Source organism: Nomia melanderi, chromosome 7, assembly GCF_051020985.1.
Source record: "Nomia melanderi isolate GNS246 chromosome 7, iyNomMela1, whole genome shotgun sequence".
NCBI lineage: Eukaryota > Metazoa > Arthropoda > Insecta > Hymenoptera > Halictidae > Nomia > Nomia melanderi.
Genome location: NC_135005.1, coordinates 8608301 through 8628908, shown reverse-complemented (window position 1 = coordinate 8628908; position 20608 = coordinate 8608301). Strand labels below are relative to the sequence as shown.

The 20608-nt window shown below is 38.8% G+C and overlaps 1 protein-coding gene and 1 long non-coding RNA gene across 5 annotated transcripts in view; one reads left to right on the top strand and one right to left on the bottom strand.

Annotated features, from left to right (window-relative positions):
• LOC116424171 (UPF0489 protein C5orf22 homolog) overlaps window positions 1-20608 on the top strand; it is a 749516-nt gene that overhangs the window by 720117 nt on the left and 8791 nt on the right. The window lies entirely within an intron of this gene.
• On the bottom strand, window positions 19054-19846 carry LOC116424173 (uncharacterized). The gene is made up of 3 exons (XR_004234395.2): window positions 19766-19846; window positions 19321-19430; window positions 19054-19161 (listed from the first exon to the last, which is right to left on the bottom strand). It is a non-coding gene; the product is annotated as an uncharacterized LOC116424173 (long non-coding RNA).

The window sequence follows — 20608 nt, the reverse complement described above, 5'->3', positions numbered from 1 at the left end:
TGAACTTGTAATTAATACAAAGCAGTTACACGCGTAGGAATGGAAAGGAAAGGAACTCGGGATTCAGTAGGAAATCGGGACGGCTGAGTGGCACGGTGAAACCTGTTAACCGGGGTCAGGGACTAATTACTTGATTACGTAATTGCCTTCCCGCTCCGACAATCACCCTCCCACGGCTCGTCGCGGCCGGTAAACCCCCGTTGATTCACCCCTAGCTGTGCGATCCTCACCCTGAACATCTTCCTAAAAGAAAGAACCCTTTCAGGACAAATTAATTCCTTCCTGATCCGTGACACACCGCAGACGCTTGAACACGCGTTAACACGTTGACTGCCACGTAAAACCTTAGCGTCTTATGTATCGCTTATTCTCTTGTAGCAAAGATATAAAGAGATAATTAGTTACTTCGTATCACAGTTCTTAGGTTACACTATTATTTAGTTATTCACGCTATTGAACATTTTTATTCTAAGCTGTCTTACGAGTTACTTTCAAGTAATTAGGTAGCTCGGGTCATCGATAACCGTAACAATCAATGCATTATCACGCAATCCTATCATAAAACGCAACGGATCTCGCGAAAAGGGCACGTTGAAAAATCATTACGCCATAAAATCCATCCTCGAATCCTTTCAATCTCGCAAGCATGCCATTCATCCCTTAAAATCCACTAAAAAACAAATCTCAATTAGTTCCCGTACCCTACAATCAACTTTACAGATCGACGGGATAAAAGAAAAAGGGACGCGGCGGTGGGGGTACAAAACAGCAAGCTGTTCCCGCAAGAAAAACTGAAGCCCGAACAGAAAAATGGTTAAATTACGTCCGTTACGCGTGCAAAAAGAAAAAAATCCGGTTCGAATCGACGAGTACACGCTGGAACAACGTGCCGCGTTCTCCTCTTCGTTTTTCAACATCCTCTCGTCCTTCGTATTGCATAGACGGTAGCCGCGTAAGAGAGAGTATTTATACATAACCAACTTTCTACGGGGTTTGTCGTAGCACAGGGGTTACGGGGCGGGAGGGGCGGAGGGTGGAAAGGGGGTGGCGGCTGGAAGAGGGGTGGTGAATTCCAAGGGTACATGGGGGTGTGTTGCTCTATCTAACGTCGCTCATGGAGCTCGTTAGCGTTGCCCGTGGCAACACCCTTACCTCGCAGACCCGCACCCCCGACCGCCAAACCAAACCAAACCCTCGTCTTGCGAGTAGCCTGTAGGGTGGAGTACGGGAAAGAAGAGGAGAGAGGAAAAAAAGAGCGGCTCGCGCATGCGTGCGGCGTTCACCATTCGCCATCGCGTCATGTGTGCGCGGTGTCCTGTGTAACGGCGACGCCGAATGGGGGAAGGCGCGGGCACAAAGAAAAATTCGGGGGTGTCTGGAGATGGGAAGAAGGATCGGGAACGAGCGGAACGATTGTTCAACACCTTGGCTGTTACTAGAATTTTTCGGCGTTTTGTGGAATAATATTTATTCTTTTTGTAATTGACGCATATGGTAGTGGAAATAATCGTTCATAATTTGGTATTGTCTACTTATGTTACGATATTATCTGGCCATTTCAATTACTAACCATTCGAATTTTTGCGACAACCCGGTCGAAAAATTCCAAGCGCCACGGTTGCACTTCTTTAGTTTCAGCTGAGAAACTGAATTACGCTTTTCTAGTTTTATATAGGAAAATACTACCTACTGCAATCGTTCCATCTTTTCCATTTCCAAGCGGGTAGTAAGAAAATAAAAATGACTAATTGGAAGGAAGACAAATAAGCTTAATTTTACTCTACGAACCGATAGGCTGGTACTTTTAAGCGGTGTAACGGAAAAACGCGATTGCGCCGCTTGATACTCAAAAGGCTAAATGTTTTTATTCGACATCGATTTTCTTGTTGTAGTTGTTTTCAAGTAGTTTGGAAGTTTCGGATGTCGATGACTACCAGCAGTCAACGTGTTAACTCAGCTACGATCTGTCATTAATCTATGACCGATGTTGGACGTTATGCGGGTGAAACTTTATTTGAATAAAACCATAATAATTAATTGTTTTTTGGTCATTCGTTGTTGAAGTTGTTGTGTGCACAGGTTGTTGATGCGATGAAATTTTATTCGTTGTTTATTGTTCATTGTTTCTTATTATATTATATGCAGCGGAGGTTATTTAGAATAACAGAAATATGATTATGATACAAAATACGTTTCCGTCAGAAATTACACTTTCAAATTTTCTGCTGTTACACGCGAAGTACGCGCCATATAAATCAACAATAGAACTTGTTTAATACTAAATCGAAGATGTATCGAACAACAAACGGTACAATCTTTCTGCTTAAATTACCAGTAACCATTACCTTAATACTACTTCGAATCTATAGCGTTCAGCCCGCAAATTTTACACATATGTACCCAGCAAATCTATATAAAAGATAATAAAATACAAACTTTAAAAATAGATTAAAATCTTCTTCTACATCGACCCAAATGAAACTTTATAAATACAAAAGAAATACATTTATTCGGCAATCTCGATTCCACATACCCATTTACAGAAACACGAGTTCACACGAACATTCGCAACTCACTAACAGCAATCAAAAAGAAACATCAAACCCTTTGTAAAAAGAATAGAAGATAAACCGTCCTAAAGACTCTCGATGTCGAAATCGAAAGTTTTCCCCAGCAGTGCACCAAGCGACGGAGAAAATTTGCTTAACCGGTCGCCGCTCGAAATCGGGGACATCAAACGGAGCACGACCGTGCGTTTCCGCGTCGGCGAGCTGTCTTTTTTCGCGAATTAAATCGCAAGAATCCCGGCGCGGAAGCACCCATGGACACCCTTCGACGGGCATCTCCGCTTCGATGCTTCGGCACGGCAATTTCGTCGGTGGCCGGGGCGAACATCGGAATTAATAACAAAGTAATTCTTTATTGCGCCGAAAGATAAGACCGGTGATATTAATAATGGTATTCGTTGTTCCTGGGCCGCGGCGGGTTTCATTAAAGCGGGCACGACGTAAAAGCGAACAGAGGAAACGGGCGGAACGGGCCGGAGAGATGGTAGTTAACGGGTAAGGCGGGTAGCGGGTGGAACGAAAGGGAAGAAAGGGGACGAGCCGGATCGAAAGAGAAAGTAGAGAAACGGGAGAGGAAACGGGAGACGCGGCGGGGCTAGAATAGTAGAAAAATGGTGGTGGACGGCAGAAGGGGAGCGGGGAGGAACCGCTGCGTAAGCCCAGGCCAGATCCGCTTAGGGGATGTAATTAAAATCGGAAAAATGTGTTTAATGAATATTCATTTGTGCCTCGATCTGCTGATATTAAGCGGGCTCGGCTCGATTCGCTTCGAATATTGCCATCCGCCCCCGTGTCGACGGCATGCCGGCGATTGAAAAAAAAAGGAGGAAGAGATGGGGAGAGAGAGATAGAGGGAAAGAGAGGGAATAGAAAATAGAACGAGAGGATCGAGGTGAAGGAGAGGAAGTCGGTGGACGGCCGCGGTGATCCGAAACCGAGCAGTATTGTTTCCTTGTTTTTCTTTTCCCCGTTTTACTTTCTTTCTCTTGTTCCGTTTCGTTTTATCTTGCCCGACGGTATTTTCGCGCAGCCGAAAATCTATCGGGTGGCCGGGGAAATATGGCACGCCGCGGCGCGATAAAAATTCACGAAGCTTGAAAAACGAGCCGGCCCGGCCCCGCGATCCGCCGTTCACGCTGCCCGACCGAAGCCGCGTTATCTCGCGTTTTGCGAGATTTATGGGGAGGGATGTCAAAATAATTGGATACTGTGGAAATTTGTTGTCTATAAACAGCCGGCCGGCCGGACGGTTTCCGTCCTCCACACGGGAATATTTTGCTGGTACGTTTTCATTAATTCTTCAGTCTCGTTCAGCCGCGAGATGCTTTAATGGCAAACTGTTTCGTTCGGGTTATGTACAAGATCGAACTAATTGTACGTTTTGAATGGTGTTGATTACGAACGTTTCGCTACATAAAGATAATGAACATTTGGAAATCGGTAAGTTATTATGTGAATACAGCTTATTATGTAATAGTGAATTTATATTTTGAACTTCTGACTGTTGAAAATACAGGCGGATGGATAATTATTCGGATGGTTCGTGAAATAAACGCTACCTTGTTGTGGTACAAATGTTACTATTAAACGGAGATTAATTATTTGCCTTGTGATACTGGACATGACTCGTGAAAAAGATTTATGGATAAGTTTGATACACTTTTTTATCGTTCGTTGCATAGGAATCGTATAATTTTGCTATTATCGATTGTTAACATTTGAGGTAAATATGTATTTCTAATGACCACAAAATTCTTTTCCTGTGTTGGAAATTATGAAATGTTTAAATAACACCGACGGATTTTTTTAAATCCTTTTTTGAAAGTATTAAATAAATAGTTAGCCGGTTTCTTGGGAATAATATTTGCTACACATATTCTTATGAAAACATGAGCTAAATATTCGTTTGTATTTATTTAATGTATGCATTTACTTAATTATCTCATATACCGTTTTTAATATAACATGTTAATTTTTAGTTGGCATGAATTTTCGTAATTATTTTATTCGTATACGAAAAATGAAATTGTTAGATAGAAACAATGAAAAATGTTCACTTCCTTCCAATTTTTGAAGGTAATTCTTTATTAAATACGAAATAATTGAATATTTGAGCGATATTGTACATTCTCATTAATGACAAGAGACTGGTACTATGCTTTTATCGCTAATGAAATGCCCAAAGAGATTATCCCGAAAAAGAATGTACAGTAATGGTGTAATTTTTATTCTACTGTTCCGTGGGTTCTTTATTTGGAAAACGTTGAAACGTTTTCATTATTACTTTTCTCACAGAATAATGACATCCAGTGCGCAGATTCATTTTTTTTAACACCATAACACTAATGAAAATGTTAACAGAGTATCAAAAACTTCCCAGAAACATACCACGATCGTTTTTAGGAATTCGAAAACGTACGACAAAGTTGAGAAAAGCTAAAATCATAACTAAAAACGAAATATTAAAAATAATACTATTAAAAATAAACGAACGATCTAACATTGAAGGCTTTGTGTTTGTCATTTACCATTTGCATTATTTAATATAAAATTGTAAAACGTAAACCGTTTCCAAATCAAGGAATATATAAAACTGATCTTGTATTTGACATAGCCAAAAGACTTAATAATAAACAGTTTTAATTGAAGAAAACAATACCACGATTTAATTGTTACATCCGTTAATCAATAAATTCAGTTTCACAATTAACATACTTATTCCAAACGAAAGAAACAAACACTTCCCATTTTTCAACTTCACAAATATTGAAATATTAATAAAGGACCCTTACATCGTGAACTCAAATGGTAACAAAGAAAGGGGATTGAAATTTGAATTTGAATTGAGCATTCCTGGAAGAGAGTTTCGTTGTGATCTCAAAATTTAATTCTCCAGATTTTAATATTCCTTGCTCTCCGAGGTATCCGGGAAATCCCCGGCTGAAGACAAAGAGATTTTTCTTCTTTGATCTTCACTACACTGGAAGCAGAACATTCGAGCGGAGAGCTTTGAGCCAACTTCAGGAGTCCAATCGTGTCCTAGACTTTCCAATATACAGAATGACTTAAGCCGTACCCATACCATCCTGGCTTTTGTTCTATTCCTTCGTCAAACCGACGCGTATGCAGCTTTAGAGTTAACGCAACATAAAAATTCTTGTAACCACAATTTTATAAATCTTCGTTTCTCAAATATACTCGAAGTATGATTACATTAATCCAAAAGTCTTCCTAATTATCAAAACATGTAACACATCATCATCCTTTTATGACCATCTCTAACAAACAAAATTTCCGAAAATAAAGCAGTCGCCTCAATTGCAATCTCCAAAAGCCTATTCCCAAGATGCGACTTATCATCGATTAGACAAAATGTCAAAAGAATTGTGGACACAGAAGTAGCAACAATTGCAGCGTCTCAACCCCTAGCCCTACAATATCGCACCAAATTAGTGTCGAAGATTTCAAATAAACTTAACACGTTCGCTACACTTTACATAAAGAAACTGAAATCAATCCTATAGATTTTGTTATTCAAAGTTATAAGTTGCGGCATTATATTTATGTTGGACTGAATAAAATGTTACAACGTGTAAAACAAATCTTAATGCCACTTAATCTTTTCACATCCAATAAACATCAGTTTCCTATTATCAGTAATAACATATCAGAGCAAACTTAGATATAATATAACCGTAAAATATTTTACTTTCCCTAATGCATTACAAACAATAAAATAGTTTTTACTTTTAAAGGAGATCAGAATGCAAGGAGTTAACATTAGAACTACCACCAAGCATTTCGTTTAATTAATATGTAATTCTTATAAAAATTGTAATAGATATTTTCCAGGTTTCTTCACATTTATTTCGAAAGTAAAAGAACTTTCCAAAAGAACCAAGTTAATGCTTACACCAATTCCAATTCTGCGTTATCTCTTTAGTTTTTAACACATGTTTCTTTTTTTTAATGAATTCACACCATTTTCAAGATAAACGGCGCATATATTCATTGCAGTATTCAAGTGAAACTATTTATTTTCCAAATCATGTCAGACACTTAACACCATTGAGGTATCAATAATCGTGAAATAAGGAAACTGTAACCCGTCATTTTGACGGTATGTAAGTACTTCTAGCGTTAAAAATCCCAACAGACACTGTCCTAATAGCTTTCAGCTCTAAATATAATAGCCAAGCACAGATTTCACGCTGTTCAGCCTAACAAACAGTCTCATCTTCGATGATCGTACAGCTCGAGACGCTCGAAACGCTCGAGGATTCGAGTTGGCCCGGGGATCCGAGCCATATCTCCGATTTTTCTCGGAACGAGGAGGTCGTGCGAAAACGGAGGTCTCGCGTATATCACCGTCTCTCCTCGCGTACAGTCGTTCTTCCCTGCCCCGGACGTATTCCTCGCGACGCGACATTTCATTTCCAGGGCGATGCGATTTCGGCCGCATAAATAGAGAGCTGGCAGCCAGGAACAGAAAACATTTGCGACCACCTTCCCCCGTCTTTATCTTCCTCTGCTGCTTTTCCCGCTGCTACTTCGTCTTCTTCGAGGGTCCTCCCCGCCCTCCTCATCCCGGCCCTGTCCCGGTTTTCTTGCCCAGAGGGTGCTAGAGCCAGAGGTGGGCGAAACTTTCGAACGAATTTGCATGTCGCTCTCCTAACGATTTCCTTCTTCGAGGAGAGAACTCGGCCTCCATCTCGTTCATCGATAAAAGAAATGACGTTGAATAAGGTCCTCCCTTCGGTTCTGCGAGATACTCGCGATAACGCCGTGAGATTCGTCCCAAATATATTTTAGGGGGCTCATCTTGATACCGAGATTGGTCCTCTTCGTTCGAGCCGGAGGAATATCAATACTATTTACGGGAGTATGGCGGTACAACCTGTTTTTCCAATGGAGAACGTCGGGATAATCGAATGCTTCAGTTTTTCAGTTAGTGTGAGGGATTTTGGAATATTGATGAATGTTACAGCTTATGGTGAAGATTTTAAATAGAATTTGACAAACATAAATGTTACTTGAGTTTTCTGAATTCAAATTGATTACTGTTCTGTTATCAATTGTTATACTTCAGAGTGCGAGAATCAATAGTGTGCTCTCAGAATGTTGAATATCAGTACAGAACACATTAAATGAATTGTGATATCGTGGATGAATAGTCAATAAGAAATAAGTTACTTCTCAAACTGCACGATTAAAATGCAATCTTACCAAATAATTGCACAACCGAACATTTAAATGCTACCGTGTAACCATTTCCATCCCTTTGCGCTCCGGAAATCGTTTTCAGATAATTTTTGTACAACACCTTAATACATATAACATTAAAATAAAGTAGTTCGGTTCCTCTTTCAAAAATCGATATCAAGTTTCAAAGGATTATCCCACAAAAGAACATTGAACATTCCTAGTAACAAACTTTTGTAGTACAAACTCTTAAAAAATACACTGCAAACGAAACGTACCCAAAGGTTAGAAACCGCAAAAATCCCTAGCCACGACAACAACAACAGAAAGATTCCCGTAGCTTGTTGACAAGAGTCTGGTAGTCTGCCGCGAATGCCATTTGCGTTTCCTCTTTCTCCTCCTCCTTTCGGCCGGCGGCCCCTCGAAATCCCCTCTAGGTGCGTTTATCTTCCATACCCTATTGATCCGTAAGTGATGGTGCTCCGGAAGGTGGAGGGTGTCCCCTGACCGGGGTGGATCGGTTCTGGGGACGGGTGAGAGGGCGGTAGGTGGGTTTTTCACCGTGAAGTAAAGCCGGAGGTCGGGCTCGTATTCGTACGATTAGATCAGGAAAAAATAAAGAGAGAAGTAGGGACAGAGAACGAACGAGAGCAAGAGAAAGAGAGACAGAGAGAAATAGAGGGGAACGGCCGGAGAAAAGATGAGAGCCTCTAAAAAACGGGCTCGCGGAATGAAATAATAATATTAAGATGGATAGGGGCGAGGGTGTAGGTTCTTCTGTAGGTGACGGGGGGAGGAGGGGCGGAAGGGACGGGCGACAGAGGCTGACAGTGACGCAAGAAGCTTTTTCATCATTTTCAAACCGCCCTGGTCTAACCTCTCCCTTGAAACGGCCCCAAGCAAATCCATACGCGGCCGTGCCCTCCTCTCTTCTTCCTCTTTCTCCCCCTTCTTTCTGCGAGACGTGCACCCTATATCGCGAGGGATGGAAACCCGGGCTAACCAGGTAGACTCGTAGCTCGCGTGTAACCCGGCTGTTTAATATCGACAGCGTTTTTACGCTTCCGTGCGGGAAATATTCGCTAAACCGACGAGCCGCTGGTCCCTGTTCCAATTATGGACGAGGTACTCTGCATTGCTCAGGTGAGCCGTGGAAGGAATGCAGGGCTAATTGGCCAGCTTTCATCTTTTCTCATCTCATTTTTTATAGTAATTTGCTGTTCGTTGATATGGTTGCACGTAACCGTTTGAAATTATGAACGGAACACATAGCGAGAGACCTCTCTTGCCTCTGTACCACTTTGGGGGTTTTCTTTTGAACAACGTAGAGTAGGAGAAAATTTGCAGAATATGCAGCTGGCAGATGACTCGATGTTTTGAACGTTTAGATCTTTGAACACAGTGACTGGATTGGGAAAGCAGAATCCGCAAGATCACTGGCAGTCTAATGGCAGTAATTAATGGTCCAGTGGCGGTACGTACAAGGAACGTGTCCCGTTCAACGTAAGAACCTCCTGAGAACAATCATATCGTTTCAATCTTTTATTCGAACATTCTAAGACTTTAACAGTTTTTGTGGCATTCTGAGACTTACAATGCTTTTTAAACCTTGGGTAGACGTATATACCGTGGGAAGATGTTTTGATGTCTTAGCGGAATGCACAGCGACAAGAAGTGTATTTCTAATTTATGGTTTTATAGTTTCGATTGGTTGCGTGTAACCGTATTGACGAATGGCGAATTAGTGGTCGAAAGTATCAAGAATTAGGAAATAAAACCAACGGAAAATTGGATGAGGAACAATGAAGACTGATCAATTTGCCACAGTATTCAGCCTAGCGATTAAGTGATTTCCTAACAATATGGAAATGTTCAGTGTTGCTACGTTTAGTATTGCTTGATTTACGTTAGTATTATGGAATTAATACTCCGTTTCTCCTAGTTAATTTTAGATTAATTTATATCTGTTGTCGAGAACTTTAATAATTAGAAATTTTGTTAGATATTATGCAAATTAAATTGTATTGCTTGTATTTAGTTAGTCGCTAAAATGTAGAAATGTAACTTATTAGTACGCATAGTTAACCATTTTAAAATTGGCAATGGAATTTTTCTAATAAACACTCAAAGTAACTACAATATCAAATACTTTAAATTCCCCCAATATTTGTACAACTCACATAATCAGCGAACTATTATATATTTAAATTAAATATAAAACGATTTTCGTTATTAATCCTGATTATCACAAATTTCAACATTTTTATGTCAAACACTTATTACTTTCCCCAGCTGTATCAAAGCAACACTAAAGAACGCATCTAGGAAGGAACGAGTCATTAAAACCCCCATAATTACTCGTGTATAGTTCATAGAATCAAACTAAAAAAAAAAGAAGAATGAAAAATCTTCCAAAAAATGTCCTCCACGTTCGTCCATTTTGAAAAGTCAGCCGGCTTGTGTCCTACAAACAGGGGTGTATACCCCAAACTGCCCCAATGCTCCACATCCCCACTGTGCGACCACTAGAGACAACAGCGGCCATCTTTGCGAAACACCCTCGTTAAACGTTGAACTCTTTAAGCACATCGAATTTATTTCAAACATCGACAGAGTTCAACTGTAAACGTAATAGATTTGCACTTTCGTTTCACATTATTTTTTACGAAAAACACAAATATCCTCTGAAAAAGTTCCTGCACTGTTTCATCCGTTGCAACGTCACATATTCACGTTGCACCTAGGTTCACTGTTGGCTCATAAAGAACGAGTTAACCGAATGTGAGTTCTTCGAAAACTGGTTGCTCTAATTCTAAGGCGGTATTACAATTGGATCAGACGCGTGCGAATTTAACGAAGGGGGGGATGACATTATTCCGGTTCTCGCCTCTCACGATCCCATGGATCCTGCTTCCTTTCCGGTTCCTGTTCTTGGAAACTGCTATGAATTACACGCAAGATCCGAAACGCGCAAAAAATCTTTTGTGGCCGCAAGATGCCGGTGAATGAATTAAAATGTTCCCAATGCCGTACGTCTATACGTATCACACAGGGTTTATAGAATGAAACGTATTTATTGTACTGGAGAATTCAATATTTAATTTTGCTATAACAACTTTTAAATTATCTTAAACTCATAAATTATTCTACACTAATTTATTGCAATGTAATATGTGAATTTTCGAGTATTTATAAACGTATAAATTTTAAAAGTAAATTTAGAAAATATATAATCTAAAATTTTCGTGTATGAATGACCAATCAAATTCATATTTGAGAATTTTTGGTTTTAGAGTAATGAAGTAACGGATAAAATATTTGCTAAAATAGTTAAGAGTAATTAAAATTGAAGGCGCAATTAAGTAGAAAAATCTTATTGATTTTTAATTACTTATTTTTTGATAAATAGTATTGTATCTTTAATAAAAGCACTTCATTGACGAACTAATAATAATTATGTATAAATTTTCTAGACACTTGTTATAAATTTCTTTACAAACATTAAATATCATATGAATGTTGCCATGAAATAAATATACATCCGTTAATAAAAATCTGTAACTTTTATAGCTTCACTTGCAAAGCAAATTGTACCACTGTTCTTTATAACTACGCAATTTATTCAGCGTTGATATTCTTGGTAACCAACTGTATCTACAAAAGACATTCTGTAACTTTCCTTTTCTGACAGTAACATTCTCAGTTCACCGTCGATTCAATTAACGTTCAAAAGATGAAATAAATTCTATTAGCAATTCATGACTATCACTAGAGTACCAATTTTCCTCATATAGAACCAACAAATTTAATTCTGTACAAAACTCAATGGCTAACTTCTAAATAACGAATCTGTTCAGCTATGTATATTTTCCAACTCCAATTATCCAAAGTTTATGAGAAGCAAATTGAACAGAAGCAACAATAAGAATACACGTATAAACAACAATCACTAGCTTTACAAAATAAAATTTGCAACGAACTGGTATTAGTTACAAAACACCATAAACAAATATCAATTTAAATTCAAGTCTAATCATGCAATTAATATTCATCTAAATCTATAATGAAATACCTAAATTTATATACCAATTCAATCTACCATATACTACAGAATACGGTCCTAATCTTGTCGATAAATAAAATCTCACGAAACATTATTAAAAGCTTTCGTTCAACCGTATTTCGCGCACTCGCGTTTTCTATAAATCCGTGAAAACCATGATCTAATTATGTCTGAATCTAGATAGAATAGATGATATCAAACTGTCTGGAAGAACGTGGCGAACAATTCGCGATTGAAAGAAGCGAAGAACGAGTGGAAACACGGCTCGAATACGCGCGGATGACTGAAAGTATTGGAGCAGGTTTCAAAGCGCGGGCCCCTGGCGGCCCCCTTAACCCCTCCTCCTCCTCCGTCTCGAGCAAGAGCAGGCCCTCGGATTCATGCTCAGTTTTTATCGCGGCGCTTTGTTCTAGTCCCACGGTGCGACCCTTTGCGCATACATCCCATCACAATGTGTCGTTTTTTCTTGTTCCGGAGCCGGTTCGCGTAATGGGCCCTTCGCACAGCTACCTTGAGGGCCCCGCTTCCAGGACCATGCCCCGGTGGCACATCTGCCGGAGATTCGTTTAATTTCTGCAGTGTGCTCTTTCTTATTGGCGACACGATTCAATCTGTACGCAATTATACGTGTACCGAATGGCAGAGACGATACGACAGCGATAGGTTTGGGAAACGGCAGGGGGTGACTACGAATTAACCCCGTGGCTTATGATTTATTTTTCCAACATGATTAGTGCAAGTGTTTTGTTGTTAATAATTTATTAAAAACAAAGAAAAATTCTGAGAACATTCTATGTCCACGGTTGTTCTGAAGTATAATAATTTCCTCTTACCCTATGATTTATTTTTCAACTATGAACGATACATCTGTTGTGTTATTAATAATTTATTGAAAACGGAGGAATTCCGAAAATATTCTATATCCACGTTGGTTCTAAAGTATAATAATCGATAACAGAAGAATAATATTTAATTATGACTTGAAAGGAACTGAGTAATATTTATGCTTATTAAATTTTATTTAAAATCTTCACGGGTCTGAAACGTTATTGTAAGCTAAGGGGTTAACACTAGAACTACCGCACATTTAATTCTGCATCATTATAATCGAATTCTTATAAAAGGATTGGGAGTCTTCCTGCAAAACCTGTATTTTCTACATGTAGGAAAATATTGTAAGCCAAACTTAATAAAAAATTTAATTCAACTACTAAAAGGAATTATTTCGTATTAGATCAACGATTAAACATCAAAAACTAGAATACAGGATACCTTAACGGAATTATTAATACATCACAAGCGTCGTTACCCTAATTTCATTAAGTCGACGGGGTGCATCAAGAAATGAGCTACGTCCCTGCACTCTTGTCATTGCATTTGCATGCTAATACAGATTCGTGCCAGTGAATCTAACTTATATAATGCTACATTTGTAAAAAGAAAACGAAAGATCTGACCCCTGCATCTCTAAATAATACGAAGCCTCCCGTCCCCTGTGTTCTCCGTATTTTTATATTTTTCCCCTTCGTGTATGTGAGCACCGTTTTTTATATACCACGGTTAATTCGTGCGAGATCACGTCGCTGCTCGGTGATCCACTACAGATCGTCCTACGGGAACCTACATTCACGTCGATGTCCATAGACTGGGGTGGAAGGTCAACGGGTATAAACGTCACGGAATATCTTTAAAAATGGCAGTCGTATATCTTCTTTTACAACGCAGAATCTTTTGATCGTTTATCATTTGAATAAAGTATACTCGGAAGAAGTACAAATTCTACAATAATTTGTAGTGTTTAAAAACTAAGCTTTCGTAATTTTTCTATTATTGCTACGTTATGTACATATATCAAGCAATACATATTGTTCGAAACATAATCATTTTGTTATTCTCAAAGAAGATAAATGCCGTTTGATGCACATTTTCGAGACATAAATTTTAATGAAAACCTACGCTTCAAAGTTTCACATAGAAGTCATTAAATTGTCGAATTCTATATTACTAATGATTGAAAAAAAAACTGAAAAAGAGACTTTTTATTCTTTTCCACCTGCTTGAAAGTATCTTACAATAAAAATAACTTCAATCTAATTCATTATAAACAAAACCAGGCGTCTGAGAAATGGTGGGTAAATTAATGATCTGAAAGAAAACAACTTCAGTAAAGATTTTCAAATATAATAACGCGTATACGCAACATGCTAAACCGCACAGCAAAACCGTTGAACACGTGTTCCATCGCACAATTACGCGTCCCATCGGCGCAAAATAATTGACCATGACACCGAACCCGGGGTTACCAAAAACGAAAGTAACTACTAATCGGTGGTCAGGGAGCATTTAGGAGCTCGCATTTTCCCCGGAGGTGAAACGGTGGGATGTTTAGCATATTAAAAGAGAACCACCCGCGGGGCGCACGGTTCGATCCTCGCAGTGTTCGTTTAAAGCGAGCTCGACCGAAGAAAGATGCAGCTTCCCGGCACGCACGGGGAAAGGGGGAGACGAAGAGAGTCAGAGAAACAAGTTAATTGGGTGAGACGAATCGATAAGATGTTAATAAACATTCCTCCACTGAAACCGAGGTACCTTTCAGCTGTTCGCCGTGAGGAAGGAGCCGACAATGAGTGCAGGAAAGACTGAGTCGTTCCTGTCGTGTCACGAGAGAACGGCGGAAGCGGGTAGCCGAGGAACAGGGTTCGAAGTTAGAGTCCTCCACCCCTTTCGTCCAGTCGCGACCGCCCTCGATCAAGGATAATTGCATTAATTTATTCCCGATCTGCCGCAGAAATTCCAGATCCTCCGAGCTAATTACGTTATTAAACGAGCCCGCGCTTCCCGCCTCCTCCAGGATTACGTCTCTCGATAAAATTCCTCGAGGAGCAAAACGACCCGCCGCTTTTCACTCCGCGTCTTTTTCTCTCTCTCTCTCTCCCTTTTTCTCTTTCTTTCCCTCGCTCGCCACTGTTAAATTGCAATTTGTACGAATCACGACCGCGGAAATGCACCCTAGGACGGGGACGCTGAAAGAAGTCGAGAGTTCTTAAAAAATTATTACTACCGAGTCACCGTCCTCCCTCTGCTCCGTATCAGGAGGAGGAAGGGGGCGACTCGGTATTCACCCGGGATCGATAGAGCCGAGTGACAAAGGAAAAGTTCGTTAAGCCGTTCCCGTGGAAATTGTCGATCGCGACCGCAATTAAGACGCGGCGCGCGGCGGCGCGCCGACATTTTTCAGCGCTGAAATGTTACTCCTCTTGCTCAGGAATTATTTGTGTGTGACGGGGTTGGGAGGGGGGGCGTGGGAATAGAATAATGAAACGGTTTCATTTTTAAAATCTATGTTGTTGAACGAGTCATTTGTATTACGAATATTGATCTTGTTTGGGTAAATTATTTAAATTGTGTGGCAGCCATTAAATTATTATTTACGTTGTCACTTATAAACAATTGCGAAATAGTTAAATATAAATTCCTAACGATATTGAAAGAACTATCTGGTTGACACTTAATCAGATATTGTAGGTTGAAGATTTTCACATTTGAATGTCATTTGGCCATTCGATTCGTTTGTAAATGTAAGAAATTTACTTGATTCATAAGGTGTTTAAATGAATTTCCACTGAACCTTATTAACAACACATCAAGACTAAATATTACCTATTGTTTTACTCGAAGCCACCTATACTGCCTTCACCTATATACTTTTATCAGTACTTAATGCAGTCGCGATAAGAACATGTGTTTAAGATGCGACTGCGTTTCATATTTAACTCTGTTCTGTACATAATTATTTCTATAGCTATAATGATATTGAATACGTTAAAAGTTATAAATATCTGTTAATAATTTTACTGGTTACAGAGGCGTGTAATAAATTTTCGGTTGATCCAATATTTGACCAGGTGTACGCTATGCATTGGTTGTGTCGCACGTATTTTCTTCTCGCGTTGAAGAAACTAGTTCTTTAGGTGGGGGTAGCGTGGGATTATACCGGGAGTCTGATCTATCTTGCTTCCAGCGCGATCGTGTCTTGGAATAGGTTAAGACAGCTGATGCCTGGGCACAGGATATGATTTGCATAAGGTCCTGATTTAAGGCACATCCGCTTCGCGTTGTTCATTTCAACAGGATCGAAGATACGTACCCTTGCATGGTCGCCGCATAAAATTTATAATTAGTAGGGGTTGGTCACATGTAAATGTTCTCAATAATAGCAACGGTATGCATCGTGACGTATCATATTATGCTATGCACATTTTACCACGTTGAATACTCTTATATGATGGCAATGTAAATTTTAGGATAAAATTTACTAAAAATCTGTTGCTAAACGAATTTTCCCTTATTTAGTTGAAACTGTAACACCTACTTGATTATAGAAATTAATAAATTGTATAACCTACAATCAATATGATAGTAATATTAAATGTAAATTCCTTTACAAGGATTATATTATAAATAAGGAATATAAATTTTTAATATTCCTATTTACAGCATAAGTCTTTTGTATCATGATGGTTACTTTCTATAATCTCTATAAATTAATAACAAAAATGTTTAGAATAAAACCTAACATGCTGTGATATAAATATTTTTGTTCATAAGAAATGTATGAGTATAAATGAACTTTGAACTTATTAATAAAAACATAGCGTTTGTAGATTTATTTTTAACTAACGTTGCATAGAGTAAAAATAATCTGGCAATTTGATATTATCATTAGGCATTCGAGGAAAACATTATAGTCGATTTGAAAGTTGACAAAAATGAAATGCGAGCGAAGAGAATCAAAACGGGAATAGATTTTTAACGCCGGAGGAGTCTTCCGTATTCAATTACCAGGACTTAGTAGAAGGAACGAGGGTCGAAGAGGAGAAAAAACAAGAAGAAAGGGCGCATACATCAAAACGAAACGGCTCTTTGGAATTTCTAATGAAGTGTGTGAACTTCAACCCGTTTTCTAGGCGTAACCTAATTAAAGTCCCGAACGCGTATGCAAATTTTCGCTCAGCGGGACATACAGAGGTTAAAATCAGCCTCCCTTTTCTGCATTTGCCCTCATGCCTTCTCTTTCAAATGGAGAAACGTTCGTGCGACGATTTTTCACGGGACGTATTCTCAGTCGTCGCCGGATCCACCGATAATTAATTAATTTTATGGGAAAGGGTTGAAGCGAATTCCGTTGCATGATCGAAACGTTCAAACGGTACCAATTAAACCAAGGTAATTACAAACGCTGTGCTTTTGACCTGTACGAACGGTGACGCGTGTTGAATAGATCTGTACAACTTAAATATTATTGTAAATTATTAATACATTTATATGTATTAATTGTCATTCTTTTTAACGCTAGAACTACCCCACCCGTCAAAATGACAGGTTTCAATTTCTTTATTTCATAATTATTGATATCTTGAAAGTTTTAAATATCCAAAATGATTTTATACGTAAATAGTTTCACTTTAATACTATGATACATGTGTGAAGGAATCGAAAAAATGTATTGTTACAATTTTTATAATAATTACATATTTATCATATTAGTAGGTATTCGTAATTGTTCTAGTATTAAGTTGCAATTGTATTAGAGAACAACGAGCCATATGCGTTTCTTATCGTTAAAATATATAATATACAGTATTTCATACTATATACGATATTTATAAAAATTAGATGTTTTTTTATATTTTTCAATATTCTAATTATTTCTACATTCGTTTCGGCGTGTGTATTCAATTTAAAAAAGAAATTCAAAGAACTGCCGAACGGAACCTGTAGTCATACTAGTCAATGATCTCTTTAGCTCGTAGCATGGTGCACCATAGCGCAACCTGCGTGTCCCTCGGTGCAGCTGAATGCATCGTGTATCGACAATAGTGTCGATGGTTCGATGGGGATGAATATCTATTGATTGGCAAAGCCACCCCTCAAAATCGCCTCGATATATAGTCGTATACCTGCCGCAACCCCAAATATGTTCGTGCTACCTGCGAGTATGCAGCAAATTATCCTGTTTTCAGAGCCACGTGCCACGAGTCAGGTACATTCACGATGTTCGGCACGCATCACTGTCCTTTTCACTTTCTGATGATCGATATCGATAACCATTTCGTACCAGGTGTCTAATTCATAAGTAAAACTTATAAAATTAGACAGTTTGCAAACATTTTTTGGATAAATTCTTTTGACGGATTGGAAATAACTATTTAAAGTTTACTAAAATATGAAGATTGAGGAAATATTGTAAGAAATTCTATGTCACATCATTTTAAATAAATTCTTATAACAATTTGACCCTTTGCTTTTGTTTCCTGTATTTACTGAAACCACCATTTAATTATTTTATGCAATAATTCTTATTATGATATCGAGCATCAAAAAATAATTCGAATTTGAATAAAAATTTTGAAAAATATTGAAACCCTTTATATTTCTGTACTTGAGTTACATTATGCTTCAAAATCTTCAGCGCCAAATAACTGCCTCAAAATAAGAGTGGTCTATTTATTATTTGTAAGTCTTTGAGAATAAAAGCTTTTGTCAAATGTACTTAGATAAATTATGTAAATGCTAATATTACGATGTTATTAATACTGTTACTTATTAATATTTGTAATGCATTCCCTGCTGCAAACTTGTTACCACCCCTCCTTGCTGTCACAAATATATATCTTCAAAATCGAAAATACACGATAACAAGTCCATCAAATATTCAATCACTATGTAAAGTACATATTCTATGCGTCACTTTTTAAGCTCAATGCATTGTCTACAGTAAAATAAAAAAAAAAACCTTTTAGGTCACCCTTCTAACAGGCCTCTCAAGCACCACTGACAATTACGAGCTACTCGAAACGAAGGTTTCGTAGCCTCCATATGGATATTATAATTACAAACCCGACCGAATGCATAACGGACGTACGTATTAAATAGCCACAACCAGTTTTTACCTCCGATCACACGCATGATCGCTGCTAGATCCACATCCATTAAAAATTGGTAACTCGATATCAGGGTATTGTCCTAACATGCTCGATACACATGCCTGAAAAGTTTGCTCAGCTATGCAGGAGAGCCTGAAGAAAGCGATACAATTTATTATGCACCTATGGCTGAAGGAAGCGATACATTTACTATGCAGGATCCCTAAACAATATTTCGAAAGGGTTTTTTTTCTCTCAATGCCAAAGTTTGTTCATGCGCACGACTTCATATCGTGTTAAATATTTCCGAACCGTAGAATGGAAAACGTTCGACGTTCACTGCTCTTCTATAAGGCACCCTCATTTGGAATTATATAATTCTGAGAATAATATTCAGAATAACCTGCAAATTAATTTCTTATGAATTTTTAATCTCTACTTCGTATTATACTTTATTCATTTACTATGGTCAACACTAAATTTAACGAGTACAATTGTTCTTTATCTCATTTGCCATTAATTTGTTCTTTAAAAATGCATCTATACATAAAGAAATACTCACCTTAGTTTGCACAAGTCAGTTTCCGCGCAGTGTCTTTCACAAAAACACTGAGAAAATATCTTTAACTACACTCCTCATCAAACATTCTATATTCTGAAACAAAAATTCTTCTAACAATCGATTAGGTAATCATCAGATTAATTTTCACTCTCCAGAAAAACATATTAATATTTATTCGCATTATTTTACTAAACATCGCATTGTCTTCACACTATACGTGTACAATGAACATATCAATCGTTACCCAAAACAATATGCATACATTAATAAATATATTAGTCACAAATAAGAAAACCCTATTCTAAACTACCAAATAAGCTCATTTCCTCTTCTTAACAATTCAAAACTAACTCTCCAACGGAAGAATTAACTTTCCCATTCCAATAACAACCAAAGTTCACCAACACCACAAAACCGCGCAAACAAAATCAGGACAAATACCTACATTTCTCTCGCCCCTCCGGAAAAGAACAGAAGAACCGACCCTCTCACAGACCCAAGAACGTTGCGAGCGCAAAGCTCGCAGTATGTTCGATGAATATTCTAAAATTGTTCGGAGTATCGATTACGTTGGAAGCTCGTTACAGAACGGTACGCGAGAAAGGGAAGGAAACAGCGAAAAACGGGAGAGGGAGAGGAGAGGAAGAACGGACGCCCCTTCGTATCCGGATACGTTCCTGTCCTGTCAGTCGTATGTCAACCCTCGTTGTTTTTTTGCCGCGCTCTTAATAATTGATCATCTGATTACGATACATTATACCCCCCGTTCTCCCTGTCTTTCTCTCTCTCCTTTTTTTTTTACTTCGGTACACCGTCAGACGGCATTATTCGAGCGCCGAGGGAAACAGAGTTGAACGGGCGCAACAGAGAGAGAAACTTTTTCTTCCGTCGCCCGGACGGACGAGGGACGATCATTTGCATATAGGCCCCCTTATCGACAAATACACCGGGGGCGCCCCTCATAATGAGGGCCCCCTCCCCTCGCTCTTCATCCCCCTCCTCCTTTATTTTTTTAACGTGGACCGCCATTGTCCGTTAACTCATTCGACGGCGGCAGCGTGGACCAGCTTCGTATCTCCCTTCCTTCCTCGTTATCCTCTTCATCTTTCCTTCGCCGTTCTCTTTGTCCCTCTTGCCTGTGCCACCCTGCACTCTTCTCTATTTTTCTCTGTTTCTCTCTCTCCCCCCCCCCTCTCTCTCTCTCTCTCTCTCTCTCTTTCCGTTCTCCCCGTTATACTGTTCGCCAAACGAATATACAAGGACGCGGTTCCGAGCCGAACCGCGTTAA